Below are 8,776 nucleotides of genomic sequence, written 5' to 3'. Positions count from 1 at the left end.
AATTCTGGCAGGACCTCCAGATTTCAGAGTGTTGCAACAGATTTTGTGCATGCACCCAAAAAGGGGGTGGGGAGAGAGAGATAAGCAAATTACATTCAAACACACACCATTCTCATTTTGAAATATATAAAAAGAATGGGTAAAATCCAATGTCACACGCAAGGGGATTTCACCTCCTTTCCTCCCTGCTGCAATGCCTGTGCCCCCCAATCTACTCCAGGGGGTCTCCAAAGCAGATTTTGAAGATATGCAGAGGCTGGGGAGTGGGATCACTGCCCTCCCTGTTCCACTGATTAAAACCATTTTGTTGGGTAATTTCATAACACCCATGCAACTGCATAAATTGTAAATCATGCAATTGCATAAATAACAAATAAGATTACAATTAAAAGGTGGGGTCTCTTTTTTAGGAGGGGGAAATTTTATAATTTTAAATGCATTATTTAACTTTGTGTGTTTTTACTGCGAAGAGGATGGGAGCAGGAACTGGACTGCAAATTTCTAGTAATATACCTCTGAAACAATAACAGATTCCAACATTTTGAGTTCTGCTCCGGTAAACATATCTGGTACAGCAGAACCTCAAAAACTGGGTCAGAATCTGGCAATGGTAGATTCCATGAGCTAATTAGATTTGGGTTTATATGAAGAGTAAATCTAGTTGTTTGATCTTACAATCATGCTGAAATATGAACTGAAGGTGAGCTATTTCAGTATAATTGTCCTGCTAATTAAAAAGGTAAAGGTAAAGGTGTCCCCAAACAGTCGTGTCTGACTCTAGGGTGCGGTGCTCATCCCCGTTTCTAAGCCAAAGAGCCAGCGCTGTCCGAAGACGCTTCCGTGGTCATGTGGCCGGCATGACTGAACACCGAGGCGCACGGAACGCTGTTACCTTTCCCGCCGAGGCGGTACCTATTTATCTACTTGCAATTTCTTGCTTTTGAACTGCTAGGTTGGCAGGAGCTGGGACTGAAGACGGGAGCTCACTCCGTCACGCGGCACTCGGGTCTCGAACTGCTGACCTGCCAACCTTCCAGTCTGCAGTTCAGCGTCTTAACCACTGCTAATTATTGAAACATAATTGGAAATGATGTTATGAGAGAAGAGGCATCTGATGAGGGTGGAGGAGAAATACTATTTTGTTGCTCTAGGAACAAGGGACATGGACATCAGATAGAACTAAATATTCATGCATTTTACTCTTTCTTTGATTACTATTTTATCTGTGTACTAAATGCCATATCTTCTTATGTCTCATGATTATGAAATGGAGGTGCATGGCATTTTTTTTTTTAAACAAGCAGCCTTAATAGCAAATCATTTCCTGCTAAAAACAATAACAAAGGAGCATTTTGTCTTCTCTTTCAAAACATACAGAATAAGCAAGTGACAACTGCGCATTCACACCTAGGGGGTATCTATTGTTGTTGTTGTTCAGTCGTGTCCAACTCTTCGTGACCCCATGGACCATAGCACGCTTTAACTCTGGTTCTATTCTGCGCCCCAGTCGATTGTGTCAGGAGATGCACATGGTTAACACCGAGTTTCTTGCCCTAAATCCAGGGGATTCTTCATACTCATTTTGTGATGTTTTTTCCTGTCATAGTGTCTTCAGTACAGTTTGGCAGTCTGTGTGACCTCAGCTGGCTTCCCTGCAGGCTGGTAGAAGCAGCGGTGCTGGCTGGCGGTAGGGAAAGTGGTGTGGGGAGAGCAGAGGGCTAAATATCTACCTCAGTTGCACTGTGCCTACAGGAGCACAGGGGTCGGGAGAATTCCTTTGCCAGTTCTTTTTCTTAAAATGGTTCAATTGCTGCCTCTCCCTTTAAATATTTTCATTGAGCATGGGGAAATCATGCTTACTCAGAAGTAGGGATGGCCGAACTGAGCCTTGCTTCACCTGGGCTTAGGTGCGGGTCACCTCTGCTTTCCCTGCCCCAAACTCTTGTTTCTGCAGGAAAGCATCTTCCTCCTCCCCATACACAGATCCTGTCTTTCCCAATGGATATTTACTTGGGAGTAAATGTCACAGGGAGCAGTGGGACTTACTCCTCTGTAACTGTTATATTTAGGATTGGGACTAGGAAAGATGAACTGAGGTTTCCTTTTTCTCGAGGACACAGGATGGGGTTCACCCCAATGCTGGATGAGAGGGGAGAGGTATGGGTTAAACTACAGGGGTTCAATTCAGCGCTTCCAGTAAACTTGCCTGAGCAGGGGAGCATTGACAGGGGCAGGAAACATCCCTCTCATTTGCTGAGCAGCAGTTACGGGATTGATGATGTTTTTCATTATGAAATTGGCTTTGGCCCATGAGCAGCACATGAAGCAAGAAAAGCCTGGTTTTAGATAACGCATACTCCACTTCGTTGCTTCATGTGCCACTGACAGACCAAAGCCGATTTCAAGGGAAAGTGGAGAAAAGCTGAAAACGCTTCTGTATGCATTTCCATGAAGACTGGCTCCTATTCCTGCCTCAAACCTATGCACTCAACTGAAACTATATCAAATTTTTGCAGGGTCTCGTGGGTTGGGTGCTGTTTTTTAATTTGTATTCTGTGATTGCTGATTTTATTGTATTTTAATATATTGTTTTAATCAATTTGTATTGTGCCTGTAAGCTGCCATGAGTGCCATTTTTTGGTAGAAAGGTGGGGGTACAAATCAGATCAATGCATAAATGCATACTTCTGCTTGCTATACATGGCAGGAGAAGAAATCTCCAGTTTCTCATATGATCTGCTGACAGTTATGACTCAGCATATTTCAGCTCACTATCAGCTAGGACAAAAACGTTCAGGGTGGTGCAATCAGAACAGAGTTCATGTAAACTGGTTCTTTAGAGTCAGTGTGGTTGGTCTATTGTTCATGGCCTTATCATTCATTTAATCCCACTAACTGTGTCAGTTTAATTTAATGTGCCTTTCCCAAGGTTTGCTTTTGCCTCTCATATTATATGAATAAACTTGCTTTTTTAAAATATAGATTCCTCTTCATTGAAAAAAAAAAGCATAAGCAAATGAGGCTGCAATCTTATATGCACTTACCTGGGAGTAAGCCCCACTGAACTCAGTGTGGCTCACTTCTGAGTAGACATAGGGAGGATTTTTGTTGTATGCATATCCACAAAAATAAGGACACTTCCTGCCAGTGTGTTACTTCTTGGAATCGGACAAATGATGTTGCCCCAGGAAACACCTCCATTATGGGAGAAATGGTTGTTTCCAAGAAAAAATGGCCCTTTTCCAGTGACAGGATTACTGTACCTGTTTCTCTGTGGGGATGTCACACATTTCATGCATATTTACCATATGATGCCTGTGATACCACACTACAATTCCCCCTTCCCAATTGTTTTATTTTTCTTCATCTTAACTTTATTTTAAAATGTACAGTGCTAGTGCACACTGGCTTGCGATATATATATACACACACACACACACACACACATACACATATACATACATACAGGGCCTCTCCACTTTCCATTATATCAAAATTGATATCATTTGCTGCTGAAGGTAGCAAGGATGAAGCACTAGCAAAGACTAGCAAAATCTTCCAGGTAAGGAACATTCATCCGGAAAGCTCCGCACAACTGACTACTTGCAGCTAGTGTTTACGGCCCACTCTAGATATGTGTGGCTAATTTTCATGATCCAACTTGGCCCAATCTTTAACAGAGGGACAACAGCTAACGGGGTAGTATCCAACATTAGCTGTCTGCCAGCGGCACAGAAACCACTGGCAGATTGGATTTCCCCCTCCTCCTTGCACCCCCCCCAAGGAAACATGCTTGTATAGTGCTCAATTCTGTGATGAAACCAAAAGTAGATATAGCTGATTAACAGCTAGAAAGACTTGAAATGGCTGTATAAATGCTCAGTTTATTATTATTATTTTTGTTTAGTTAGAACAGTGTAGTCAGATCACAATAACTGAAGAATGAGCTTTATTATTCTGAAGTCAGCACATTTCAAATTTAACTGAGCTACATGCTAACTCGCTATCCAGAGTCATGAGACCATTTTCTTCTTTTCAGCATTGATATGTATTGTGATGGTACAATGGATCTCATTGAGCTCATCTTGGGGCTGCCCTTCAAACCAGCTGACACAAAGGAGAGGGAGTTGGCAAGCTGACACAAAGGAGAGGGAGTTGGCAACGATCCTTGAAAAAGTCACAACCAGATATTTCCCACTCTTTGAAAAGGTATGAGGCAAAGAGGGAGATACACATACAGCCATGATTAGAGAAGGGGTTCCTTTGCTCAACTACCATTGGCAATTTGATCCATCAGAAATCATGTTCTTTAATCCTGTGCTTTCTTAAGAGCTGATATAGCTATCACCCCTTTTTCTGAAGCACAACTGAAATGGCAGACTCTGCTCTTCAATTAAAACCTTTTCAGCTGTGCCTAGGAGCAAGAACAACACCAATCAGGTTTCCTCAAGAGCCCCTGATCTCAGTATCCCCTCCTGACTGAAAGAAGATGAGCAAGTGAAGTATGCAGAGAAGCAATGGGAATGCTCCTCAGAGGGACAGTAATTCTGCTGTCTTTCTCCATTGGCGTGTTTAAACTCTCACAATGCAGAGACACAGCAGAAATGTCTACCATAATTGGAAGCTGATTGGAAGGAGGCAGGACTGGCCCTACCATCAGACAGAGTGAGGAGGCTGCCTCAGGCATCTGACTTTGGGTGTCATGAAAGGGCAGCAAATAGTTAGTGATTTATTATTGTATTTTTGTGGGGGAGAGGTGCTTGTGGGATTTCCCATTCAAGATGCCAGAATAACCTGACCAGCCTTGGGTACTATGCATTTTGTTCTAGGTGGTTTCTTTCTTATTGGGAAAGGCTACAGTATCAGCAAGAGCAGTAGCTACAAAATGCTGTGGACAAGGAAAACATCGGCCTCCTTGCTTACTGTTGCAATATTTAATGAACTAATACTTTCAACCTTTCCACAGCAGTGCATATGATGTGTGGTAAATTCTGATCATGGACAACATTGTTGGAAACCATCTCAGTAGGGAGCAGATGTTCAATTGCTTCAAACCATCTTGATGACAGAAGAACTGAAAGCTGATACTCTCTCCAGATTCCCCCTTCAAAAGTTAGCAAGTACTTTAAGGGCACATTCCTATGCATGTTTAGACAGAAAAAAGGCCTACAAGTACCAGCATGCCCCATTTTGTGCAACACCTCCTAGTTCTCTTACCTAAGGCCCAGATTTCACACCATTGTCTCTGAACAGTGACCTGAAGGTTTATTGCACCATAGCTAAAGTGTGTATGAGGCCCAGATTCATGGATAAGGCATTGGTTAATTAACTGCATGTTCGCTACTTATGATCACAAGTTGTAATGCAGTTCAAATGGTGACTTCCATTTTCAAAAGAGCATCCTTTAAAAGAGGCTTTAGGTAGATGTATTTTTACTCTCTCACAAAAAAATGTATGTTCTACTCTGTAGGACCTCAAAGATTACGGACAGGACTTTCTGGTGGGAAACCAGCTCAGCAGAGCAGATGTTCAATTGCTTGAAACCATTTTAATGTCAGAAGAGCTGAAGGCTGCTATTCTTTCTAAATTCTCTCTTCTAAAGATAAGCAAGTACTCTTGGCAAGTCCTCCAACATGAAAAGACAGCACAGTGATGCTAAAGCTCACTGGATCCAGCAAGTTCTCATTAGCTGCTAGATCATGGGTGGGCAACATGGGGCTGCATACACCCCTGTCCTCTTGTGGGGGCCCCACTGGTGAATTTGGCAGCATGGTGGAGGCAAAAGAATTGGCAGTTTGCCACCAAAATTCGGTAGCAAACTACTACAGAGCCTCAGAAAGGCCAAATTTAGCTTGCAGTGGTTTTCTGCTGAATTTTAGTGGGAGATAGTGGGACATGTTATGTGCAAGAAATTGTGCATCAACTTCTAAATCTGTTATCTATGGCCCAGCTATCACACTTGTGGGCAGTATCCAATTCTGTCAATCCACTGGCGCATTAGTGGGTTCCTGCCTCTCCTGAAGATTAGTTACTGGCAGTAACAGATTCGAGGAAAACAACAGAATGGGAAAGACTAGAGATCTCTTCAAGAAAATTGGAGATCTCAAGGGAACGTTTTGTGCAAAGACGGGCATGATAAAGGACAAAGAAGGCAGGGACCTAACAGAAGCAGAGGAGATTAAGAAGAGGTGGCAAGAATACACAGAAGAACTATACAGGAAAGATCTGAATGTCCCTGATAGCCATGATAATGCGGTCACTGAACTTGAGCCGGACATCCTAGAGAGTGAAGTCAAGTGGGCCTTAGGAAGCATTAGTAACAACAAAGCTAGCGGAGATGACAGTATTCCAGCCGAGCTATTTAAAATCCTAAAAGATGATGCTGTTAAAGTGCTGCATTCAATATGCCAACAAATCTGGAACACTCAACAGTGGCCACAAGACTGGAAAAGGTCAGTTTACATTCCAATTCCAAAGAAGGGCAACACCAAAGAGTGTTCAAACTACCGCACCATTGCGCTCATTTCACATGCCAGCAAGGTGATGCTCAAAATCCTACAAGCTAGGCTTCAGCAGTATGCGAACCGAGAACTACCGGAAGTACAAGCTGGGTTTCGAAGAGGCAGAGGAACTAGAGATCAAATCGCCAACATTCGCTGCATCATGGAGAAAGCAAGAGAATTCCAGAAAAACGTCTATTTCTGCTTCATTGACTACGCTAAAGCCTTTGATTGTGTGGATCACAACAAACTGTGGCAAATTCTTAAAGTGATGGGAGTACCAGACCACCTTACCTGTCTCCTGAGAAACGTGTACGAGGGTCAAGAAGCAACAGTAAGAACCAGACATGGAACAACCGATTGGTTCAAAATTGGGAAAGGAGTACGACAAGGCTGCATATTGTCACCCTGCTTATTTAACTTATATGCAGAGTACATCATGAGAAATGCTGGGTTGGATGAATCAGAGGTCGGAATTAAGATTGCCGGGAGAATTATCAACAACCTCCGATATGCAGACGATACCACCCTAATGGCAGAAAGCGAAGAGGATCTCAAGAGCCTCTTGTTGAGGGTGAAAGAGGAGAGTGCAAAAGCTGGTTTGAAACTCAACATTAAAAAAACTAAGATCATGTCATCTGGCCCTATCACTTCCTGGCATATAGAAGGGGAAGAAATGGAAGCAGTGACAGATTTTACTTTCTTGGGCTCCAAGATCACCGCAGACGGTGACTGTAGCCATGAAATTAAAAGACGCTTGCTCCTTGGGAGGAAAGCTATGGCAAACCTAGACAGCATAGTAAGAAGCAGAGACATCACCTTGCCGACAAAGGTCCGTCTAATCAAAGCTATGGTTTTCCCAGTAGTAATGTATGGCTGTGAGAGCTGGACTATAAGGAAGGCTGAGCGCCGAAGAATTGATGCTTTCGAACTGTGGTGCTGGAGAAGACTCTTACGAGTCCCCTGGACTGCAAGGAGGTCAAATCAGTCCATCCTAAAGGAAATCAGCCCTGAGTGCTCATTGGAAGGACAGATAATGAAGCTGAAGCTCCAATATTTTGGCCACCTAATGCGAAGAGAAAACTCCCTGGAAAAGACCCTGATGCTGGGAAAGACTGAAGGCAAAAGGAGAAGGGGACGGCAGAGGATGAGATGGCTAGATAGCATCACGGATGCAATGAATATGAACTTGAGCACGCTCCGGGAGAGAGCGCAGGACAGGAAGGCCTGGCGTGCTATGGTCCATGGGGTCACGAAGAGTCGGACACGACTGAACGACTGAACAACAACAACAAATGCTAGTATTGGTGGTATTTGGGGCCTTTTGCTTCAGGCCCACCCATCACTAGGATGTGGCCCCGGAGAGCTTCTCCAAACTTGAATTTGGCCCTCGGGCTGAATGAGGTTCCCCACCGCTGAGTCAGAGGGTGCCAGTTGCAATGGGGAAGCCATTTTGACTCATGCAGGGAGCCCACATGATTTGGAAAGCTGGAAAACCAGGGCTGCAAATCACGTGTGGCATCAGACAAGTAGAAGAGGTTTCCCACTGCAGACAGGGCTACAGGGTCAGTAATGGAGGGGACGGAGCTTGTGCTCTCATCTCCGCTTTCCTGCCTTGCGCTGCTCAAACGCCTGAACAGGGCCAGGCGCACGCACACAGATGGGCATAGAGGGGGAAATCGCAAACCAACACCAGAGGTACACTCTGTGCCAAATGGAAACGGCATTTTGTGGCCTTCTGGGCACACTTTTTACATTTTTTGTCTCTGTACCAATGTATATAGGTTAGCTAGTTACATATCACCCAAAAAGGAGGACAAAGGAGGATGCTAGTTTGCATAAAGCTTGCATATGCTATCTTATATGAATACATGCAAATTTAGACATAATGATTATAATTTAAATTGATCCTTTGTGCCTGCTCAATCCAGATACTGTTGATGGGTAACTTCAAAGTCCCTGTTCTCCTGTCCTATGGGACATTATCTTTCACTCAGATTTGGACTGGACAGCCTTTCAAATAGAGGATACCATTCAGCTAGAGGACTCTCCTTTGACAGTCCTTTAAACAAAGGACTTCCCTCTGTAAAGTAGGACACCTGACCACCCTACAGAGTGTGTGTGTGTGTGTGTGTGTGTGTGTGTGTAACTGTAATTCTATCTGCCTACTGCCCCCCGCCCCTGCCAACTGTGGACAAAATGAAATGATCCTGATGAAGTGGGCACTAGCCCACAAAAGATTATGCCACAAAATCAGGTAGTAATTTCAGTTGCCA

The sequence above is a fragment of the Heloderma suspectum genome, chromosome 1 (genome assembly GCF_057233095.1).
Source record: "Heloderma suspectum isolate Gila_16-S chromosome 1, 16-S_ref, whole genome shotgun sequence".
NCBI lineage: Eukaryota > Metazoa > Chordata > Lepidosauria > Squamata > Helodermatidae > Heloderma > Heloderma suspectum.
The sequence above is the reverse complement of the archived record's forward strand: the minus strand, read 5'-3'. Positions refer to the sequence as shown.